Consider the following 24,294-nt stretch of genomic DNA (forward strand, 5'->3'; position numbering starts at 1 on the left):
CGGAATTGCGTTGGCCAAATGTATACCACCATAGTCTCCCAATATTTTACACAGGACATTCACTATGTGAAGAGGATAACGGGCAAACTGGGGACCAGATACTTTAACACACGGGGTCAAATTTCCGGAATTAAACGAGCACATTCATTACCTTACCCAACCCGAAGATGGAAATAAAAGAATTAGTACAAATATTCAAATACCTGAAACTTCCTGGCAGATTAAAACTGTGTGCCCGACCGAGACTCGAACTCGGGACCTTTGCCTTTCGAGGGCAAGTGCTCTACCATCTGAGCTACCGAAGCACGACTCACGTCCGGTACTCACAGCTTTATTTCTGCCAGTATCTCGCCTCCTACCTTCCAAACTTTACAGAAGCTCTCCTGCGAACCTTGCAGAACTAGCACTCCTGAAAGAAAGGATATAGCGGAGACATGGCTTAGCCACAGCGCACACTCCGCTGCAGAGTGAATATCTCATTCTGGAAACAATCCCCAGGCTGTGGCTAAGCCATGTCTCCGCTATATCCTTTCTTTCAGGAGTGCTAGTTCTGCAAGGTTCGCAGGAGAGCTTCTGTAAAGTTTGGAAGGTAGGAGACGAGATACTGACAGAAGTAAAGCTGTGAGTACCGGACGTGAGTCGTGCTTCGGTAGCTCAGATGGTAGAGCACTTGCCCGCGAAAGGCAAAGGTCCCGAGTTCGAGTCTCGGTCGGGCACACAGTTTTAATCTGCCAGGAAGTTTCATATCAGCGCACACTCCGCTGCAGAGTGAAAATCTCATTCTGGATTCAAATACCTCTCTTCCATGTGTGAACATTGAGACAGACGCACTGAGGGCACGTCTGCTCACTTACCCGTCTTCCTTAACACTCCAGAATATGGCGGGCACCCGGAGGTCTTCCTGGGCCCCGGTGGAGGGGGTGGTCGAACCACTTGTTCGTGACCAACCTCTCCACCCCAAATCTAGTGACACTGGAAAGTCTTTGACTTTTACCTGCCTGTGCTGTCTCTCTGATCCCCTAGCCAGGAGTAAGGTTGGCACTACTATACTACAGAACTACTTCCCATCAAAGATTTGGCCACGCTTTACGGAAAGGTGTGAGGAGGATTAGGAAAGTTCATGTGCAGATTCACATCCACGTACAAGAAATTCATAATACACGACACATATAAATACGTATTATGAAGCCTGACAATTCTTTCCACCCGTCCACATGGGTTCTGTTGCACCCGCGGCCGACAGCGTCGTGTAATAAAATTGGCTGCGGAGCCACCTCTGTTTCTATTTCCCGGTGCGTGCGAGCAGCGAAACCTGCTGCTTATAGAGCGGAAACTACTGTACCGTTTCAAGCGGTCTATAGAATTTCAGCTGATCCTTATCCCTATACAAATTTTCTCTTCTTCCAAGTCTATGGTGTTATATTGCCCTAGGACTCATTGATTCCCTTAGGATCTTGCACTCGAAATTCTCGGCTTCTCTCAGTCCGGCGTTTATTATCATATTTTCATTTTGAGGCATACAGATTGTTTTGATCACTGTTTTACAATGCCTTTTTTGTTCTATTGGACATGCGACCTGCGAAAAGTAATGTCCACATTCCGTCGTTGGCCCTTTTTTTTCGGCAGGTTTCATTTGCACTATCTCACGAAGGTATCCGAACTGTCCACTTGTCTGTTTTACCGTTTTTGATAGACTGTTTGGATGCTGGTTATGTATTTTATTTTCTCGAAAGAAATTTGAATGCCAACTTGTCCTGCTTGTTTCTTCAGCAATTTTATCTGTTCCACAGATGCGTCCGTATTTCCTGACAGGATCGCCAGGTCATCGGAGAATGCTAGGCAGTTTAACATCTCTCTCTTATCCTCCGATGTGAACTTTGTTCAGAAGCCCATTTACGGCTAATTCCCTTTCCCAGTCTCGGATAACTTTCCGTAACAAGCAGGTGAAGAGAAGTGAGGACAGTCCACCACCCTGTCGGACTCCAGTTTCAATTAACTCTTTGCAAAGCTATCCAATGAATTTTACTTTTTAGTTTGTCTACGTTAGAGTTCGCTCGACAATTTCCACTGTTTTAGGGTTCTCTCCAAATTCTATCAAAATGTCGACCGAATCACAGTCTTTCGTCAATCCAACGAAAACCAATTCAATTATTAATTGAAAACAAAATGTTATTTTTAAGTCAAACAAAGTAAAAAATTGATGATATTGTGGGATTCGAACCAACATCTTCATGATAACCAGATTTCAATATTAAGCAATCAGCAATCGATGACATACCTGTGAAACGTCCCCTTAGAAAAATTTCTGAATTACTGTGCTGAAAAACCTCTTACATTATTTGCTTTTCAAACAGCTGAGCAAAACTGAACGTACTCAAACATTCACTAAAGTGACACACAATACTTTTAGGGCAACGCAATCTGACTTTCAGTAATCGCTACAAAGAATGGCCCTGACTAACATTAACCTATACCTTTCACAAATCACTTACCTCACAAAAATCATCGTTACTCGAACTACTGCAATACAGCGAGCGCCACTACTGCCAGCTAAATAAAAGATTTAAACTACTGAAGGCACTAACTATTGATAGGTATAGTTAGCAAATGAAAGATTTTGATAGAGAACAAACAATGTATTTACCTTAATAGTGTTGAAAAGTCATAATATACATAGCAGTTCCTGACATCCAGTCTTACAAATTTTAAAACTCCGCCATCTCTCTCCCCACATCCACCACTGCTGGCGGCTCACCTCCAACTGCACAGCGCTACGCGCTGTTAACAGCCAACTGCCCAACACTACAATGGCAGACAACAATGCAAACTAGCCACATACTGCACACAGCACAGCCAGTGATTTACATACAGAGCGCTACGTGGCGTTACCTATATAAAAACCTAAACAGCCTACTTACACCTGATAGTTTATGAATTTTCTGTACTAACAGGTTGGAAAGGTTCATATCTTCGAAGGTGATTTATCGAGTTTGTTTAATAGTTTCATCGTACTGCATTAGGAAGCAGCTGTTCGGGAACTGAGCTTCAATTGCCAGAAGTATGAAGAAAACAGAAGAGGATCAATCTATAAATCCTCTTGCAAGCACAGGTCGACGCTTCTTGACATATTGTTCACACAGCTAACTTCGTTAAAATGGCTCTGAGTACTATGGGACTTAACTTCTGAGGTCATCAGTCGCCTAGAACTTAGAACTAATTAAACCTAACCAACCTAAGGATATCACACACATCCATGCCCGAGGCAGGATTCGAACCTGCGACCGTAGCGGTCGCTCGGTTCCAGACTGTAGCGCCTAGAACCGCACGGCCACTCCGGCCGGCGTATCTCACTTCTTAGGCTATTTATGGCGGTAAATAATCAATGCTGAGGTGTACGGAGTGTGGCCCGAAAGCACCCATTATGGTCTGCTTAGAGGAAACCTAAGGATGAGGGGCAAACGGTGGCCCCTGCTGAGCAACCGTGAAGAAGCTCAGAGAGGACTGTCGCATTATAAAGGCGGAGCTTGGCCCACGTCCATAGTTCCCTGCTGGCCAGTACAGAGTAGATCTGGTGGAGAAGGTACAGCAGCTTGACCCGTTTCTCTCGTACATGTGCGTTAAAAAGTAGCTTCTTGTCCAGAGTAATACCAAGATATTTAACTCTGTCCCTGCTCCTGCGCGGTACCAGCCCATCAAAACTTCCATTTGTGGCCAATCTGAGATTTATTCCTGCATTCCGAAAACTCCTAACAGATTGTTCTAGAAGGTTTGGCGGCTCTTTTCAGAAGATTTAGAGCGCCAGCGTGTCACAAGAATCTGCGTGCTGCGCTACAGTAAATCGCCACTTCCAAAGATTACGACCGCCGCCCTATCGTAAGACGTCCCGTCAAAACTTTCAGTAACTATATCTTCTCAATGTTTGCGCTCAAGGCACCAGCAGGCCAGTGGCACGAGACAAAAGACTTACCTTTGGAGGCGCCCAATAGCCACTTCACAAGAGCGAAATGTTATCTTACGGGACACGCCATTTGCGTGGGTGGCGGTTCCGTATTCTTATTCGCCATTGTAGCGAGAGCTGTAAGGAGTCAACCAACCTCAGATCATAAGCGCTTTCTTCCGCGAGTGTTGCTAATCAAAGACGTACGCTGCCTCCTGTCGCACATAATGGGACAGAGTTGGCTGCTCCCGTGGACTCGCCGAGAAGAGCGGGCGCTCCAAGGTCTTTGCTTTAACTCTGCTGTAACTACCAGAAGAACGATATCATCATGCATTTTAGAGTTAAAAGAAATTAAAGAAGTCCGCTAGAATCACCGCACACTGCCGAAGATAATACCGCTCCTTTTCTTATACAGTTGAAACTATAGATCAATTACACCTGACACAGAGAGGCATTACGGGGAGGTTTACTATCTTTTGGTTCAAAAGTCGATTTTTTAAAATTGCATTTTTGGATCCATAAAAGTGTTTAGAATACCCACCTGAAAAGGTTTCTCCGAATACGGAACGGAAATGTTTGTTATTCGCGGCTGAAAAAAAAATGCACCTACCTGAAATCGACCTTTTTCACGCACCAGTTTTTTTCTTTCGGAGGACAAGTTATTGCACCGGTGCTTCGGTTGAAACACACAAAATTCAGATGAAAGTTTGAACGCGTATGATTGGAAGTTAGCCCCTAAGCATTTGCATTCTGGTGCAAAGACTGTGGAGATTGCGACTTTCCTGGCGGTGAGCAGCTTCAATGAAAGGTATTCAGCAATTCTGAAGGACCATGGCAACGATCGACGTCACCCTGGGACTCTATTCAACGCAGTCCGCCAAGCATTCAGACGACCACCGGATTCAAGCGGCCGAAAACCGCTTATCAGCGGCCGTACGAAAGGCTCTGGAGCAGAGCAGGATGGCCCAGATCGAGCAGAACGCCGTCTATGAGGAAGAGGAAGGGTCAGTTTATGGATCCGGAATAGCACATTGTACATACGTTGCATAATATTGCATTTATATGTAGTCAAAACTTCAAACGCGTTTTTCTCGAAATGACTTTATTTTTTTATTTATCGCGCGGTATCTACTAAACCGATTGGCACGATTCTTTGTTTCCGTCGAAGCTAACTACATAGTCTAGGAGTTGTACGACTTTTATTCCGATCCATCAACTATAAATATTTTTACTTGGCCGACGAAGTGGAAAAATCCTTTTTTTTTTTTTTTAAATGGCCGCAATGTTGTTTCCTATGGTCCAAATAACTTAAGCGAGGTACAACTTCTAAAGAATCTTATATACTTCGCTAACGCCAACTCATTTTGATTTCAGACGAGCTGACTGACCTGTGACATACCGCGTGTGGAGGTCTGCAACGAAATTTTGCTTCGTTCCGACGGCACTTCCGCCTTTGCTCGTCGACATTTCCCGTCCAAAAAATTTCTGTTTGTAGAGGAAATAGCAATAAACATTTTGACCAAATTTGACATTGGTATCTATCATACATCCCAAGAAATAAATTCTCAAAGAACATGCTTTTTTCGGGCCAAAGATAGTAAACCTCGCTTTAGCATGCTCAGTGGAAAAAAATGAAACTTGAAACAATCGAGGCTGGCCACAGCCTGACGCGTTTCAAGGTAAAATAAGAATTAAGCTGGCACCGAGGCTCACAAAAATTGCTCTTGTAACGTAACACCAGAGGGGGGGGGGGGGGGGGGCGATTGCGGCAATATTACACGAAGTACCCTCCGCCAAACAGCGTAAGATGGTTTGCATTGTCGATGCCGATGTAGTGCAAGGTGATACTTGTAGCGAGCGCAGGAGCTGCACCCTGTGGCAAGGGGCTGCGTCGCAGCTGCAGGCGGCTGCCACACATGCAGATTTAATTCGCAGTCGCGGCCCGTCAGGAACGAGCCCGCTGTGTACAGACGCACAATAGGCGCGCCCCGACGGCTGTGCAGGCGCTGGTGACGCTCGCATATTGCGCCCCCACCTGACACACCTTCCCGTACTGCCGTCGGTACGGATTGTGACGCCGTAAACCCGAATGGCTCGTTCCACCTCGCACGTCGCCCCGACGTCGTAAAACGGCTGGCGTGAATATATTCGAGGTTCTGGGCTCGTAAATATCGCCGGAAAGGGAAACGTACTCGTCAAGAAATGATTTCAGCTCGAGCACATTTTTCCACATCCGGCTTGAGACCGAAATAGCCGGTCGTAAGCTGAAGACTGGCAGATAATCGAGAACCTAAGTACACTACTGGACATTGAAATTGCTACACGAAGAACTGCAGATGATAAACGGGTTTTCATTGGACAAATATATCATACTAGAACTGACATGTGATTACATTTTCACGCAATTTGGGTGCATAGTCCTGAGAAATCAGTAACCAGAACAAACACCTGTGGCCGTAACAACGGCCTTGATAAGCCTAGGCATTGAGTCAAACAGAGCTTGGATGGCGTGCCCATGCAGCTTCAACACCATACCACAGTTCATCAAGATCAGTGACTGCCGTATTGCGACGAACCAGTTGCTCGGCCACCATTGACCAGATGTTTTCAATTGGTGTGAGGTCTGGAGAACGAGCTGGCCAGGACAGCAATCTAACATTTTCTGTATCTAGAAAGGCCCGTACAGGACCTGCAACATGCGGTCGTGCATTATCCTGCTGAAATGTAGGGTTTTGCAGGGATCGAATGAAGGGTAGAGCCACGGGTCGTAACACATCTGAAATGAAACGTCCACTGTTCAAAGTGTCGTCAATGCGAACAAGAGGTGGCCGAGACGTGTAACCAATGGCACCCCATACCATCACGTCGGGTGATAAGCCAGTATTGCGATGACGAATACAAGCTTCCAATGTGCGTTCACCGCGATGTCGCCAAACACGGATACGACAGTCATGATGCAGTAAACAGAACCTGGATTCATCCGAAAAAATGACGTTTTGCCATTCGTGCACCGAGGTTCGTCGTTGAGCACACCATCGCAGGCGCTCCTGTTTGTGATGCAGCGTCAAGGGAAACCGCAGCCATGGTCTCCGAGTTGATAGTATATGCTGCTGCAAACGTCGTCGGACTGTTCGTGCAGATGGTTGTTGTCTTATAAACGTCCCCATCTGTTGACTCAGGGATAGAGACGTGGCTGCACGATTCGTTACAGCCATGCAGATAAGATACCTGTCATCTCGACTGCTAGTGATACGAGGCCGTTGGAATCCAACACGGCGTTCCGTATTACCCTCCTGATCCCACCGATTCCATATTCTGCTAACAGTCATTGGATTTCGATCAACGCGAGCAGCAGCGTCGCGATACGATAAACCACAATCGCGATAGCCTACAATCCGACCTTTATCAAAGTCATAAACGTGATGGTACGTATTTCTCCTCCTTACACGAGGCATCGCAACAATGTTTCACCAGGCAACGCCGGTCAACTGCTGTTTGTGTATGAGAAATCGGTTGGAAACTTTCCTCATGTCAGCACGTTGTAGGTGTCGCCACCGGCGCCAACCTTGTGTGAATGCTCTGAAAAGCTAATCATTTGCATATCACAGCACCTTCTTCCTGTTGTTTAAATTTCGCGTCTGTAGCACGTCATGTCCGTGGTGTATCAATTTTAATGGCCAGTAGTGTATTACTGGTTGAGCCGTGGCTAGCTAATGTAATGCCTTTTTTTTAATCATTTGTTGCAGTCCAGCGGTGTCTTATTTCTTCTTTGGTTATTGCCATAACGTTGCTGTCTTCTCTCCGTGAGTGGCAGCAGCAGCATGTATAGATACTAGTGCTGCTGTGCTACGTTTGGTGTGGCGGATATACTTTCCGGGTGTGCTGTGTGTGGCAGTCGGTCGGTTGCGGCAGAGCAGCGAGGAAGGAAGTCTCCCTGGCGCGTTGTCAGGCTGGAGCCGCCGGCGGTGTGCACACGCGGTTGGAGTTGTGTGGCGCTTCTTGCGTGGGTTGCGAGGATGGTCGCCCACCGATCCTGGACACTAAAGTTGAGTGCTCAGTTATCCTACTATCAAGCCTCAACTGCTATCAAATCTCTTCATTCGATCCTGGTTGTCGCTGTCTGGGAGATTGCAGCAAGCAACAACGTGTGTGCATTGAAGTCGGCTAGACTTAATTTAATTCATTCCCTCATAAATGAAGTGTACCAGCGGTATCTTAGGCCCTGTGGCCATTGACGTTCCCATTACCTGCCCAGGTCGTTGACGTGGTTTCCGACAGTGTATTTACCTCCTCGTGTTGATGCTGTCCAGCACGGCGTGTAGTTCGACAGCTGAGGTGTTGTTAGTAGTTTTGGGCGTTTATTCTGACTTGGTTGGATTGCGCACCAGTTTCCAGAACGTTGCGCTATTGACATCTTGTTGTCGTTCTGCTGGTCGGGTGGAGCAGAACTGATCTCATTGGCTGGTTCGTTCGCTGGCTTTCGGTTGCGTTGCCTTCCGATTAAGAGGTTGTCGGTCTGGCTGTGTGTCTCACTTAAACGTGTGTTAGTGTTACCTTCCCAGGCCGACCCTTGAAACATTCTGAGCGCCGCTCCTTGTGTTTTACATACTGATTTCCTTTTTAGTCTTAAGTACTCTGTGTGGCCTTCAACCGAGTTTTAGCAATTACAAAGCTTTTCTTCTTATGCCTTAAGCCATACAAAAAATTGTTTCTTTTTTTGGTATGTGGGCTTCAGCCGGTTTTGAGCCTTTCAAAACTAAAATTGAAAAATCCTTGTGCCTAGGCCTTAAGCTGTAAATTGGTTTCAAGTTGGTATGCGGCCTTCAGCCGAGTTTTCAGCCTTTTAAAATCAAAAGTTGAAAAATTTTGTCTAAGCCTTAAGCCATAAGAAATATTTTCTAGTTTTTATGTTTCCAGCTTAAATTAAAAATTGGAAATTTCTTTGTCTGGGCTTTAAGCCGTAAGATTGTTTGGGTTTAGTATGTGGCCTTCAGCCGAGAGTTATGTGAAACGTTTTAGGATAAAACCTTTAGCCGATTTTAGTTGAAATTTAGCTCTTTCCTTTAGGCCTTAAGCCATAAAATTGTTTTCTGCATGGTGTGTCACCTTCAGCCGAGTTTTAATCTCTCTTAAATTCAAAATTCAAAATCCTTGCCTTGCTCTTAAGTCAGAAGATTGTTATTCTTTAGTATGAGGCCTTCAGCCGAGTTTAGTACGAAATATTTTAAGAAAAGGCCTTCAGCCTTTTCAAATTGAAAGCTCTTCTTCCTAGGCCTTAAGCTGTTAAAAATTTTTTGTTGATATGCTGACTTCAGCCGTGTTTTCAGCGTATTTAGAATAAACTTTGAAAATCTTTGTCTCGGCCTTAAGCCGTAACACAGTTCTTGATTTAATGTGAGGCCTTCAGCCGGGTTCTATCGGAAAAATGTAAGCTAAGGCTTTCAACCTATTTATATTAAAGATTAAAAAAAAATTTCTAAAGAAGTGAAACCTCCAGAAGAACTCCTGTACCTCAATTCCTTGCTTAGGCCTTGTGCCTTGGATTTTCGGTGTGACCTTAAATCAAAGGAGGTATTTCGTTAAAACCTTGAGAATTTAGATTCTCGCTTGTGTGATTGTGTGTTTTAAGAAATAAAGTATATATGTTGAGTGCAACTGACGGTAACTTACTTTGGCCCCTTTCCACAAACATAACCGCATCCGCTCTGTCCTGCTAGCCCAGGGATTTCACTGTTATCGTCAATGTTGACACAGCTCCTCTCAATAAATTCGGGTGTCTAATAATAAATTTACCTTGTACCAGAACCACACATCAGAAGTTTTATTTTTGTTGGCTAATCTTGTGTCGAAAGGAAATATAAATATAACTGTCATGTATGTAAAACCATTACCGACCGATCACGGAAATCAGCCGCAGCCACGTAATACCCTATGGTAGAACGAGGGCATGAATTTAGTTACAGAAAATGGAGACGCCAGACACATTCAGTGAGATAACACTAAGGTTATGAAATTGACTTAATCAGTGTAGTCACTAGCAATGCGCTCGTCTTGCCGATTCTTGAATATTTTCGTCAATGTGAGACCCTTACGAAGATGGGTCAACGGAACAGACCCGCCACGATTTCCTTATACAGTAAGGGAGCGTCACAGAAATACCTTGCGTAATAATCTCATGTCACAGGCAGCACAGTAAAGATATTTCATATCATGTACAACCATAACATTGAATATCGTGTAAAACCATATCACCCACATCTACCAACATCTTTCTAGCAGTCTGGCGACCTAGTCACGGCTGAAAGGCGTTAGAGAATTTACATGGAGCGAAAATCGATTGTGGAAGTTAAAACCTAGCGGCAACAACTGCGTATCCAGTATCGATATTGGGGTGTTTATATGGTAACCAGAAGTGGAAATGGCAAATAGGTTTATGAAAATTGTGATTGGGAAGCTCAAGTAAACGCAGTAATATAAAAAAAAGATTACAGAAAGTGATCTGTGCCAGAGAATTGTTTCATATTGCAGCGTCCTTGGCTCAAAGCTGTAATTTTTCCTTTACGAGGTGCATTCAAGTTCTAAGGCCTCCGATTATTTTTCAAATTAACTACTCACCCGAAATCGATGAAACTGGCGTTACTTCTCAACGTAATCGCCCTGCAGACGCACACATTTTTCACAACGCTGACGCCATGATTCCATGGCATCGGCGAAGGCTTCTTTAGGAGTCTGTTTTGACCACTGGAAAATCGCTGAGGCGATAGCAGCACGGCTGGTGAATGTGCGGCCATGGAGAGTGTCTTTCATTGTTGGAAAAAGCCAAAAGTCACTAGGAGCCAGGTCACGTGAGTAGGGAGCATGAGGAATCACTTCAAAGTTGTTATCACGAAGAAACTGTTGCGTAACGTTAGCTCGATGTGCGGGTGCGTTGTCTTGGTGAAACAGCACACGCGCAGCCCTTCCCGGACGTTTTTGTTAAAGTGCAGGAAGGAATTTGTTCTTCAAAACATTTTCGTAGGATGCACCTGTTACCGTAGTGCCCTTTGGAACGCAATATGTAAGGATTACACCCTCGCTGTCCCAGAACATGGACACCATCATTTTTTCAGCACTGGCGGTTACCCGAAATTTTTTTGGTGGCGGTGAATCTGTGTGCTTCCATTGAGCTGACTGGCACTTTGTTTCTGGATTGAAAAATGGCATCCACGTCTCATCCATTGTCACAGCCGACGAAAAGAAAGTCCCATTCATGCTGTCGTTGCGCGTCAACATTGCTTGGCAACATGCCACACGGGCAGCCATGTGGTCGTCCGTCAGCATTCGTGGCAGCCACCTGGATGACACTTTTCGCATTTTCAGGTCGTCATGCAGGATTGTGTGCACAGAACCCACAGAAATGCCAACTCGTCAGACCGGCTTGTGCGAGCCCGAGGTTGTTTAGGTTTGTTGTCACACGATGTTCTGCCGTCATTAAACTGTCACACCCACGAACGCACTTTCGACACATCCATAACTCCATCACCACATGTCTCCTTCAACTGTCGATGAATTTCAATTGGTTTCACACCACGCAAATTCAGAAAACGAATGATTGCACGCTGTTCAAGTAAGGAAAACGTCGCCATTTTAAGTATTTAAAACAGTTCTCATTCTCGCCGCTGGCGGTATAATTCCATCTGCCGTACGGTGCTGCCATCTTTGGGACGTATTGACAATGAACGCAGCCTCATTTTAAAAAAATGTGCATGTTTCTATCTCTTTCCAGTTCGGAGAAAAAAAATCGGAGGCCTTAGAACTTGAATGCACTTCGTAAATTTCAAGTGCACAAAAGATATAGTTCTAATGAAATGTAAGTTGTAATTTTCTGCTTCGTTCCGTGTTTGGCTCTTCGAGAATCAGTTATACAGTGCACGCTTCACGGCCGATATATGCGTTCTTGGTTAATTTGTTTTATGGGGTGATCCAAGGGGCATTTCTCTGTTTCATGTTTTGTCTTCAAATGCTGGAGACATCAACAGTGGCTATGAAGACGCAGACAGCAATTTCAACCTTAAATAGGCTCAGCAAGCCGAGCTCTTTATACGTATCCAGGCAACAGTCGTTTCATGACGTCATCAGACCACTGCCCGAGGTCTACGAGAAAGACAGGCCGCGGCGCTTACGTCACGAAATTAGGCTTGAACTTGCTCGCTCGCTCCGTTCAGACATACTGCGTTTCTACACCTATTGACTCGTAACTAGGTGTGTACATACAAACGATAATTTCATTTTCTATTGGAATCCGCTATTATGGAGTCTTACTTTTATTAACCCTACGATGATCCAAAGTCCGCAGGACTACTAATACCCCGCATCTCGTGGTCGTGCGGTAGCGTTCTCGCTTCCCACGCCCGGGTTCCCGTGTTCGATTCCCGGCGGGGTCAGGGATTTTCTCTGCCTCGTGATGGTTGGGTGTTGTGTGCTGTCCTTAGGTTAGTTAGGTTTAAGTAGTTATAAGTTGTAGGGGACTGATGACCATAGATGTTAAGTCCCATAGTGCTCAGAGCCATTTGAACCTTTTTTTTTTTTTTACTACTAATAATTTGTTACGGCTCTACTGGGGTACAATAAAATTAAAATCAAGCCAAAATGGTTATCAGTTGCATGAGGCAGCACTTCTTGTATGAAATGAGAAGTACTAAGCACAAAGGACTAAGTCTATTAACAAGCCGTTATGTCAGTTATATAGAATAATTACCTCAAATTGAATTTTATTGTAGTATTGTTAGTCAGTCAGACAATACGAGATGCCAGTACAAGATGCAATTCTCGTTAGTGTGTGCACACCCAGCTGCGAGTTAACAGGTTTATGAACGCATTTTGTCTGTTGAGCTGAGGGAGCGAGCGAGTTCAGACCTACCGTCGTGACGCACGCGCCGCGGCCTGTCTTTCTCGTGGGCCTCGACCACTGCCTAAGGTCACGGAATCGAGCCAACGAGTTTTATCGAGTTAGGCAGAGTGGACGCATTGGCGCTGTTTGCTTTATTTAGCTCTATGGCGAACAATTTATCTGATTCCAATCCTCCTCATTTTCTGTTCAAGTTGTTTTTTGTCGCCGGCCGGTGTGGCCGAGCGGTTCTAGGCGCTTCAGTCTGGAACTGCGCGACTGCTACAGTCGCAGGATCGAATCCAGCCTCGGGCATGGATGTGTGTGATGTCCTTAGGTTGGTTAGGTTTAAATAGTTCTAAGTTCTAGGGTACTGATGACCTCAGATGTTAAGTCCCATAGTGCTCAGAGCCATTTTTTTGTTTTTTGTCCTTCTGAATTTGTTGTTTTATTCTTAAGGGCGTTCATATTGTAGCCTTGACTCATTTTTTCTTTTATTTTCCAAGGCACTGCGGTTCGAAGTCATATACACTCTCTGAAAAAATTACCTAAAAGGTTTAATTTCTTCTCTCTGAACTGTAATTCACCTTCGAAATATCTCCATACGTGCAGCAACTGCTTATTCAACGCACAGGTTGCAAAACGTTGAGGACAGGCTATAAACTTGCTCACCCCCGTAACAATGACTCACCATTTATGTCCTTCGTTATTGTAGCTGCAGTTTGGTTTGTGCAATATTTTGCCCCTGATATCTTCAAAATTTGGAAGAATGCAGTCCAGTTAATATCTTCAAAGGGTTTCTCTAAATCTACAAATTCTATAAACGTTTTGCCATTCTACAGTTTAGCTTCTAAAAAAATGGTTCAAATGGCTCTGAGCACTATGGGACTTAACTGCTGTGGTCATCAGTCCCCTAGAACTTAGAACTACTTAAACCTAACTAACCTAAGGACATCACACACATCCATGCCCGAGGCAGGATTCGATCCTGCGACCGTAGCGGTCACGCGGTTCCAAACTGTAGCGCCTAGAACCGCACGGCCACTCCCGCCGGACGTTTAGCTTCTAAAATAAGTCGTAGGGAGTACACCGCTTCACACTTTCCTGCGGTTCTACGCATCCAAAACTGGTCTCCTCCAAGTTAAGTTTTTACCAGTTTTTGCATTCTTCAGTAAATAATCCTGTCATTATTTTGCATCCCGGATGAGCCGCGTGTAGCTCGTGTTCATGCCATATCTCATTTAACTTGCTGTTTTTACTGTACTACCACCTCGTTATGTTAATTTCAATTACTGGTGTCACTGAGTTGCCACCTTCCCTGCCCGTGAGTTGCAGCAGCGGCGTTTATCGATACAAGCCCTGGTGTATTATCTTTGCTGACTGTTATTACTTTCCGGTTGTCGTGTACTGGCAGGGACTTCGGATCTGCCAGGAAGTGGGAACGCGCCTGTAATGCAATTCGGACCTGGCAGTCGTAGAGTTAGGACGCGGCGGAATTCGGTCGGATTGGAGCAGTAGTGGGGCTTGGATAGCCATGACTCGCCCGACCGTTGCCAGCACACATGAGTTGAAATGGGGACGGTCTTGGTTGATGGTCGGTTGGTCGTCTTACCGGATTGAAATTGTGTGTAGCTTGTGATGTCGACTGCTCAGTTATTTTAGTGCTGTCCCCGTGCTATTATGAGAGGAGTCGGTCGGTTGGCATGGAGCAGCGAGGAAATCTCCGTGGGGCGTAGTTTGGCCGGGCCAGTTGGCGGTCTCTCCACAGTCTCGGAGTGTGTGGGGCTGTTTGCATTGCTACTAGGTCCATGGCTCACCGACCCTGGACACGAAAGTTGAGTTTGGATTTAATTTATCAGCAAGTGAAGATTGTTCATATTGTGTTGTCTGGTTCTTGTTGTTGACTGTTCGGACATTCCCGCGATCAACAACATGTGTGTTCGAGTTGGCGAAGGTTTAGCCACAGTCTGGTGGAGTCTAACTGTATTTGTTTATTTGCAATTGAAATGTGAAACGTCCCCTTTGAAAATTAAGAATGACAGTGCTGGAAAACTCTTACGTTATTTGGCTTTCAAACGGCTGAGCAAAACTCAACGTACTCAAACAGTTTTCTCTTTATCATCACTAAACTGACACACAATATTTTTAGCGCAACGCAGGCTGACTTTCAAAAATCCCTACAAAAGAAAGGCCCTCACTAGCAATAACCTATACCTTTCATGAATCACTTACCTCACAAAAATCTTCGTTACTCCAACTACTGCTATACAGCGAGCGCCAATACTGCCAGCTAAATAAAAGATTCTAACCACTGAAGGCACTAACTGCTGATAGGCATAGTTAGCAAATGAAAGATTATGATACTGAAGAAACTATTTTTTTTTTACCTCAATAGCGTTCAAAAGTCATATATATATATATAATTTTGTGACATCCAACTAAACAAATTTCCTTTTTCTGACGGACACATGCCCAGATCGTCCACTCAAAACTCTGCCATCTCTCACCCCACATCCACCACTGCTGGCGGCTAACCTCCAACTGCGTAATGCTATGCGCTGTTCACATCCAACTGCCCAACACTACAATAGCGAATATTCCAACAATACCAACCAGCCACAGACTGCACACAGCACAGTCAGTGATTTTCATACAGAGTGCTACGTGGCGTTACCAACAGCCTACTTACAAGTGCACCAGCGGAATTGTTTGCCTTGTGGCCATTAACGTTCCGGTCACCTGACATGGCCGTAGAAGTAAATTCAGCCAGTGTCCTTTCCTCACCGCGTTGGCGCCGTCCAGCACGGTGTGTAGTCTGACAGCTTAATGTATGTTTGATTGGGGGCGTACATGCCTTTTACGTTTTGCATTGAACTCCCGGTTGTGTGCTGGTCGAATGGATTTGCAAGTTACCTTGTCTGGGGGTCCGTTGGCTGTCTCCTGGTTGGGTTGTTTTCGGATCGAAAATGGATGGGCCGACTGCCTGTCTCACCTAAGTGATCGTTAGTATTTCAAGTGCTGGCCAATCCCCGAAACTTCTGAGCGCCGTTAGGTGCACTGCCTTTTATTATTTTCTGTTTTGCGTATTTGTATGGCTTATAACCGATAGTTTTGAATTAACGTTGAATTCTTTTAGTGGTGTATTAACTCATGTGCCTTCAGCCACTTTAAAATTAAAATTCCTTGCTTGTCAAGTGTTAGATTGTTTGGGCCTACAGCCTGATTAAAATATTGTTTATAGATAAAGCTTTGGGCCTTCTGCCTAATAAAAATTATCTTAGTCGTGTTTTGAATCATCGGCCTTCAGCCGTTTTAAAATTAATGTTCCTTGCTTGTCAAGTATTAGATTGTTTGGAGACTTCAGCCTAATTTAAGATAAGGCTTTGTTGTTTAAATTTATTTTACCTTGAGTTTTAAGTCATGGGGCCTTCAGCCGTTTTTAAATTTAGGATCTCTGTCTTTCGAGCATCAAACTGTTTGGGGCCTTCAGCCTAATTGAGGATAAGGGCTTCTGCCTTGTGTTTTTTCATTTAATTTTACCTTGAGTCTTAAATCATCGGTCTTCAGCCGTCTTTAAATTAAGGTTGTTGCTTTTCAAGTGTTAGATTTTTTGGACCTTCAGCCAAATTATAGAACTTACTTTAACGTCAGGCCTTCTGCCTTCTAAATATTCTTTTTGGCGTCTGAGTTTTGAGTTTATGCCTTTTAGCTGTTTCTTTTTTAAATTAAAGTCGTTGCACCCTTAAACGGCCTTGCCACAGTGGATACAAGGGTTCCCGTGAGATCACCGAAATTCAGCGCTGTCGGGCGTGGTCGGCACTTAGATGGGTGACCATCCAGGCCGCCATGCGCTGTTGCCATTTTTCTCGGTGCACTCAGCCTCGTGATGCCAATTGAGGAGCTACTCGACCGAATAGTTGCGGCTTCGGTGAAGAATACCATCTTACGACCGGGAGAGCAGTGTGCTGACCCCACGGCCCTGGTATCCGCTTCCTCCACCGAGGATGACACGGCGGTCGGATAGTCCCGGTAGGCCACTCGTGGTCTGCAGACGGAGTGCTTTTTTTTTTTTTTTTTTTTTTTACCCTTAAGGTATAAGTTGGGGTGCGTATTCAGCCGATAACTAAGTTCAAAGATTTGTACTGTAATGTTTGGTCAAATAAATGAAGTTATATGTGTTCGAATGTAACTGACAGCCGCTCATTTTGGACCCTTTCCACAATTCCAGCTACCTTACTTACTAAGATATTAGTTCAGTAATATTCACACTTGTTAGTACCTACCTTCTTTGGAATAGGAATTACTACATTTTTCTTGAAGTCTGGAGGTACCTTGCCTCTCTCATACCATGCATTAGCACACGAAACAAGCTAGACGGTCTATACCATGACAGCAGTTCAGGCCATTATCTTTTCCGACATGGAGAAGGGGGAAACGAAAAGCAAAACCCTGTCTGCCACAGAAGGCGTCTAAATCCCTCTGTCGTATCGTAAGCAGCTGTCAGAAGGAGTAACGATACACGGCGGACTCCACAACTCTGCGCTCTGCGCAGGCCGCTAGTCACTTGGTTTGCCGCGGGCTCAGCCAACACTTGACGTGGCTGGCTGGCCCTTTGAGTCAATACCGCCGGCGGCTCATTAATGCTTCAGCCGCTCCTCCCGACTTCTCCGCCGCCTGCAGGGTCACGACTGGCCCCAAGGGCGGTTAGCGCACCGCCCTCAACTGCGCCCATTATTTACCGACGGCGTTTCTGACTTTAGGGTTTTTCTCAGACGAAATACCATTATCAGCACACAGTAAAAGCACTACTCAGAAGAAACTGCAGGGTGTTACAAAAAGGCACGGACAAACTTTCAGGAAACATTCCCCACACACAAAGAAAGAAAATATTTTATGTGGACATGTGTCCGGAAACGCTTACTTTCCATGTTAGAGCTCATTTTATCACTTCTCTTCAAATCACATTAATCATGGAATGGAAACACACAGCAACAGAACGTACCAGCGGGACTTCAAACACTTTGTTACAGGAAATGTTCAAAATGTCCTCCGTTAGCGAGGATACATGCATCCCTCCTCCGTCGAATGGAATCCCTGATGCGCTGATGCAGCCCTGGAGAATGGCGTATTGTATCACAGCCGTCCACAATACGAGCACAAATAGTCTTTACATTTGGTACTGGGGTTGCGTAGACAAGAGCTTTCAAATGCCCCGGTAAATGAAAGTCAAGAGGGTTGAGGTCAGGAGAGCGTGGAGGCCATGGAATTGGTCCGCCTCTACCAATCCATCGGTCAACGAATCTGTTGTTGAGAAGCGTACGAACACTTCGACTGAAATGTGCAGGAGCTTCATCGTGCATGAACCACATGTTGTGTCGCACTTGTAAAAGCACATGTTCTAGCAGCACAGGTAGAGTATCCCGTATGAAATCATGATAACGTGCTCCATTGAGCGTAGGGGGAAGAACATGGGGCCCAATCAAGACATCACCAACAATGCCTGCCCAAACGTTTACAGAAAATCTGTGTTGATGACGTGATTACACAATTGCGTGCGGATTCTCGTCAGCCCACACATATTGATTGTGAAAATTTACAATTTGATCACGTTGGAATGAAGCCTCATCCGTCAAGAGAACATTTGCACTGAAATGAGGATTGACACATTGTTGGATGAACCATTCGCAGAAGTGTACCCGTTGAGGCCATACAGCTGCTGATAGTGCCTGCACACGCTGTACATGGTACGGAAACAACTGGTTCTCCCGTAGCACTCTCTGTACAGCGACGTGGTCAACGTTACCTTGTACAGCAGCAACTTCTGTGACGCTGACATTAGGGTTATCGTCAACTGCACAAAGAATTGCCTCGTCCATTGCAGGTGTCCTCGTCGTTCTAGATTTTCCCCAGTTGCGAGTCATAGGCTGGAATGTTCCGTGCTCCCTAGGACGCCGATCAATTGCTTCGAACGTCTTCCTGTCGGGACACCTTCGTTCTGGAAATCTGTCTCGATACAAACGTACCCCGCCACGGCTATTGCCCCGTGCTAATCCATACATCAAATGGGCATCTGCCAACTCCGCATTTGTAAACATTACACTGACTGCAAAACCACGTTCGTGATGAACACTAACCTGTTGATGCTACGTACTGATGTGCTTGATGCTAGTACTGTAGAGCAATGAGTCGCATGTCAACACAAACATCGAAGTCAACATTACCTTCCTTCAATTGGGCCAACTGGCGGTGAATCGAGGAAGTACAGTACATACTGACGAAACTAAAGTGAGCTCTAACATGGAAAGTAAGCGTTTCCGGACACATGCCCACATAACATCTTTTCTTTATTTGTGTGTGAGGAATGTTTCCTGAAAGTTTGGTCGTACCTTTTTGTAACACCCTGTATATCCGCAGTGTCGTGGCTGGCTTTATTCTTTTTCTTCCCACTCCTTCACCATAACAAGAAAACCATAGACTACGTTTAAAAAGCTAATTAGATAGTAAATTCCTCCAAAGCTACTTAATCCGTGTACGTCTTTATTTCTGCTGTTCTTTTGATCTTTATCTATCTTCTGTTCGTCTGTGGCTTTCTAATGAAGCTCTTCACTTCTGTATGGATTTTCCTACGTCTGTAGGTGAACCGAGCGCGGCTCGCGATCATGCCGTTTATTGCTCGTCATCTTGTTTTTGTGGTTATGATGCCTCGTTTCTTTTTTGATTTGGTTTTTCGTTTTTTTTTTTTTATTCGATTTACTAGGGTCACTAGGTTGCTGGTTTGCTCGTCCGTGAGTGGCACCTGCAGCAGCTCTTATCGATAAGTACACTCTCGTACTGTATCTGGAACGACCGCTAGCATTTCCGGATAGTCGTGTGTCTGGAGTTGAGTTGGGACGGAGCTCCAGTGAGGCGCGGACAGCCAGTACTTGCCGACCGCGCTGTCCACACATACATGAACTGTCCGACGGAAGGAGATTGGAGCGGGAACGACCGCTGGTTGGTCGTTCGGTTGGTCGTCTCGTTGGGCGACGTGTATTTGGTCTTTTGAGCGTTTCTGGGCTTCGTCAGTTGGTGATCTTGCCGGGCGTGGCTAAGTTCCTTCCTTGTGCAGAGATGTCGAGGCCGATGGGGGCCTCCTGCATGGGTAGGTCCGAGCCGTATTTGGTCGCCGACTGCTTATACTAACTCTCTGTGTGTGTGTGTGTGTGTGTGTGTGTGCGTCTTGTCATTTCTCCTTGTTATTCCACGGTGATTGGTTTTAGGCCTGTCGTAGTTCTTGGTGGAAATGTTTACGTGGATGTGTGTGTAGCTTCTGGGATTTCCGCTGACCAGATCAATGTTGTCCGCGTACTTGAGTAGCCAGTCGGTCGGTTGCGACAGAGCAGGAATTGATTAGGTTGGTTGATTTGTCAACCGTCCCTAGGTCGTGCTGCCAACCGATTATTTAGTCTTACGCGTCCTTGCCTGTCTCACCTAAACTGTTTTTAGAGTTTCCTACCCAGGCCGACCCTTGGATCACTTCTGAGCACCACTGTTACACTCCTGGAAATGGAAAAAAGAACACATTGACATCGGTGTGTCAGACCCACCATACTTGCTCCGGACACTGCGAGAGGGCTGTACAAGCAATGATCACACGCACGGCACAGCGGACACACCAGGAACCGCGGTGTTGGCCGTCGAATGGAGCTAGCTGCGCAGCATTTGTGCACCCCCACCGTCAGTGTCAGCCAGTTTGCCGTGGCATACGGAGCTCCATCGCAGTCTTTAACACTGGTAGCATGCCGCGACAGCGTGGACGTGAACCGTATGTGCAGTTGACGGACTTTGAGCGAGGGCGTATAGTGGGCATGCGGGAGGCCGGGTGGACGTACCGCCGAATTGCTCAACACGTGGGGCATGAGGTCTCCACAGTACATCGATGTTGTCGCCAGTGGTCGGTGGAAGGTGCACGTGCCCGTCGACCTGGGACCGGACCGCAGCGACGCACGGATGCACGCCAAGACCGTAGGATCCTACGCAGTGCCGTAGGGGACCGCACCGCCACTTCCCAGCAAATTAGGGACACTGTTGCTCTTGGGGTATCGGCGAGGACCATTCGCAACCGTCTCCATGAAGCTGGGCTATGGTCCCGCACACCGTTAGGCCGTCTTCCGCTCACGCCCCAACATCGTGCAGCCCGCCTCCAGTGGTGTCGCGACAGGCGTGAATGGAGGGACGAATGGAGACGTGTCGTCTTCAGCGATGAGAGTCGCTTCTGCCTTGGTGCCAATGATGGTCGTATGCGTGTTTGGCGCCGTGCAGGTGAGCGCCACAATCAGGACTGCATACGACCGAGGCACACAGGGCCAACACCCGGCATCATGGTGTGGGGAGCGATCTCCTACACTGGCCGTACACCACTGGTGATCGTCGAGGGGACACTGAATAGTGCACGGTACATCCAAACCGTCATCGAACCCATCGTTCTACCATTCCTAGACCGGCAAGGGAACTTGCTGTTCCAACAGGACAATGCACGTCCGCATGTATCCCGTGCCACCCAACGTGCTCTAGAAGGTGTAAGTCAACTACCCTGGCCAGCAAGATCTCCGGATCTGTCCCCCATTGAGCATGTTTGGGACTAGATGAAGCGTCGTCTCACGCGGTCTGCACGTCCAGCACGAACGCTGGTCCAACTGAGGCGCCAGGTGGAAATGGCATGGCAAGCCGTTCCACAGGACTACATCCAGCATCTCTAAGATCGTCTCCATGGGAGAATAGCAGCCTGCATTGCTGCGAAAGGTGGATATACACTGTACTAGTGCCGACATTGTGCATGCTCTGTTGCCTGTGTCTATGTGCCTGTGGTTCTGTCAGTGTGATCATGTGATGTATCTGACCCCAGGAATGTGTCAATAAAGTTTCCCCTTCCTGGGACAATGAATTCACGGTGTTCTTATTTCAATTTCCAGGAGTGTATGTTGTTTGTGATTGTGATTTTCTTTTGTCGCAAGTACTGTGGTTCATGGTGTGGGTTCCTGTAGTCATGTCCTAGTTCATGAACCATGGGCAACGTATGAGTGGCCAAGTAAGTGGTCCCGACAGTCGGGATACCAGTTACTTTGGAATAAGGCTGGGTATCTCGGACATATTCTGAGTCGTGGTCACTTTTGTGCTCATACGGCAAAGACTACCAAATCCACCGGTTAGTCCCTCAACCGTTAGGGGTAATACCTAATGGTACTCAGGACAAGTAAGGCTAGCAACCTGCTTCCATGGTACTTTAAATATGATGCTGGCAACAATCAGAGCAAAATGCCTCAGACCTTTGGAGGTGACGGAGTCCCACCTCTAACTGACAAACCAGATACTCCTAAGATACGACTTGGCAAACAAATGGTAATGAGATGGGGAGCTATTAATATCAATGGTGGCTACTCTGGGAAGAAGGTAGAGCTGGCAGAGGCTGCAAGTAAGATGAGGCTGGACGTTTTAGCTGTTAGTGACATTCGGGTAAGGGGTGAGAAAGAAGAGGAAGTGGGAGAATACAAGGTCTACCTGTCAGGGAGTCAAAACAGGAATAGCACAATGGGGTGTAGGGCTTTACATCAGGAAAGAAATGGAACACCAGCGTAGTTGCAATAAGGTATGTAAACGAATGACTGATGTGGATAGATTTGACAGTGTCTAGCAAGAAAATTAGGATTGTGTCAGTATATTCGCATTGTGAAGGGACAGATCAAGATAAGATGGATAGTTTTTATGAGACACTCAGTGATGTAGTTGTTAGGGTAAAGGACAATGACAGTGTTCTGCTCATGGATGATTTTAACGCCAGGATTGGAAATCGAACATAAGGGTATGAAAAGGTTATGGGTAAATTTGGAGAGGATATGGAGGCCAACAGGAACGGGAAACAACTCTTGGATTTCTGTGACAGTATGGGCTTAGTAATCACAAACTCCTTTTTTAAACATAAGAACATTCACCGGTATACTTGGGAAGGCAGGGGAACCAGATCTGTCATTGACTATATAATAACAGATCAGGAATTCAAGGAGGCTGTGAGGGACACACGTGTATTCAGGGGATTCTTTGATAACACTGATCATTATTTAATCTGCAGTGAAATTGGGACTGTGATGCCGAAAATGCAGGAGGTCAGGTCCATATGTAGGAGAATAATAGTGGAGAAACTTCAGGATAAGGAAATGAGGCACAAGTACATAACAGCGATCTCAGAAAGGTACCAGTTAGTTGAATGTAGTCAATTACAGTCATTGGAAAAGGAATGGACAAGGTACAGAGACACAGTACTAGAAGTGGCTGAAGAATGTCTTGGAACAGTAGTGTGTAAAAGTAGGAAGAACCAAACAGCTTGGTGGAATGACACAGTCAAGGCAGCCTGTAAAAGGAAAAAGAAGGCGTATCAAAAATGGCTACATACTAGAACTCAGGTAGACAGAGAAAGTTATTTTGACGAAAGAAACAAAGTCAAACAGATAATTGCAGCATCCAAGAAGAAAGCTTGGGAAGACTTTGGAAACAGGTTGGAGACTATGGGTCAAGCTGCTGGAAAACCATTCTGGAGTGTAATTAGCAGTCTTCGAAAGGGAGGTAAGAAGGAAATGACAAGTATTTTGGACAGGTCAGGAAAACTGCTGGTGAATCCTGTTGATGCCTTGGGCAGATGGAGGGAATATTTTGAAGAGTTGCTCAATGTAGCTGAAAATACGCTTTGTAATGTTTCAGATTTCGATGTACAATGGGATAGGAATGATGATGGAAATAGGATCACATTTTAGGAAGTGGAGAAAATGGTCAAGAGATTGCAGTGCAATAAAGCGGCTGGGGTGGATGAAATTAAGTCGGAACTCATCAAATGCAGTGGAATGTCAGGTCTTAAATGGCTACACAGGATAATTGAAATGGCCTGGGAGTCGGGACAGGTTCCATCAGACTGGACAAAAGCAGTAATCACACCAATCTTTAAACATGGAAACAGAAAAGATTGTAACAACTACAGAGGTATCTCTTTAATCAGCGTTGTGGGTAAAATTTTCTCAGGTATTGTTGAAAGGAAAGTGCGAGTATTAGTTGAGGACCAATTGCATGAAAATCAGTGTGGGTTTAGGCCTCTTAGAGGTTGCCAGGACCAGATCTTTAGCTTACGGCAAATAATGGACAAGTGTTATGAGTGGAACAAGGAATTGTGTCTATGCTTTATAGATCTAGAAAAGGCTTATGACCGGGTTCCTAGGAGGAAGTTATTGTCTGTTCTACGAGGTTATGGAACAGGAGGCAAACTTTTGCAAGCAATTAAAGGCCTTTACATGGATAGTCAGGCAGCAGTTAGAGTTGACGGTAAACTGAGTTCATGGTTCAGAGTAGTTTCAGGGGTAAGACAAGGCTGCATCCTGTCTCCACTGTTGTTCATAGTATTTATTGATCATATGTTGAAAACAATAGACTGGCTGAGTGAGATTAAGATATGTGAACACAAAATAAGCAG

The 24,294-nt window shown here is 45.6% G+C and overlaps 1 non-coding gene across 1 annotated transcript; it reads right to left on the bottom strand.

The window, feature by feature from the left end:
* Nucleotides 1-231: 231 nt before the first annotated feature.
* On the bottom strand, nucleotides 232-306 carry Trnas-cga. The gene has a single exon. It is a non-coding gene; the product is annotated as a tRNA-Ser (tRNA).
* Between the last annotated feature and the right edge of the window lie 23,988 nt (nucleotides 307-24,294).

This window comes from Schistocerca piceifrons, chromosome 3 (assembly GCF_021461385.2).
Source record: "Schistocerca piceifrons isolate TAMUIC-IGC-003096 chromosome 3, iqSchPice1.1, whole genome shotgun sequence".
NCBI classification, from domain to species: Eukaryota; Metazoa; Arthropoda; class Insecta; order Orthoptera; family Acrididae; genus Schistocerca; species Schistocerca piceifrons.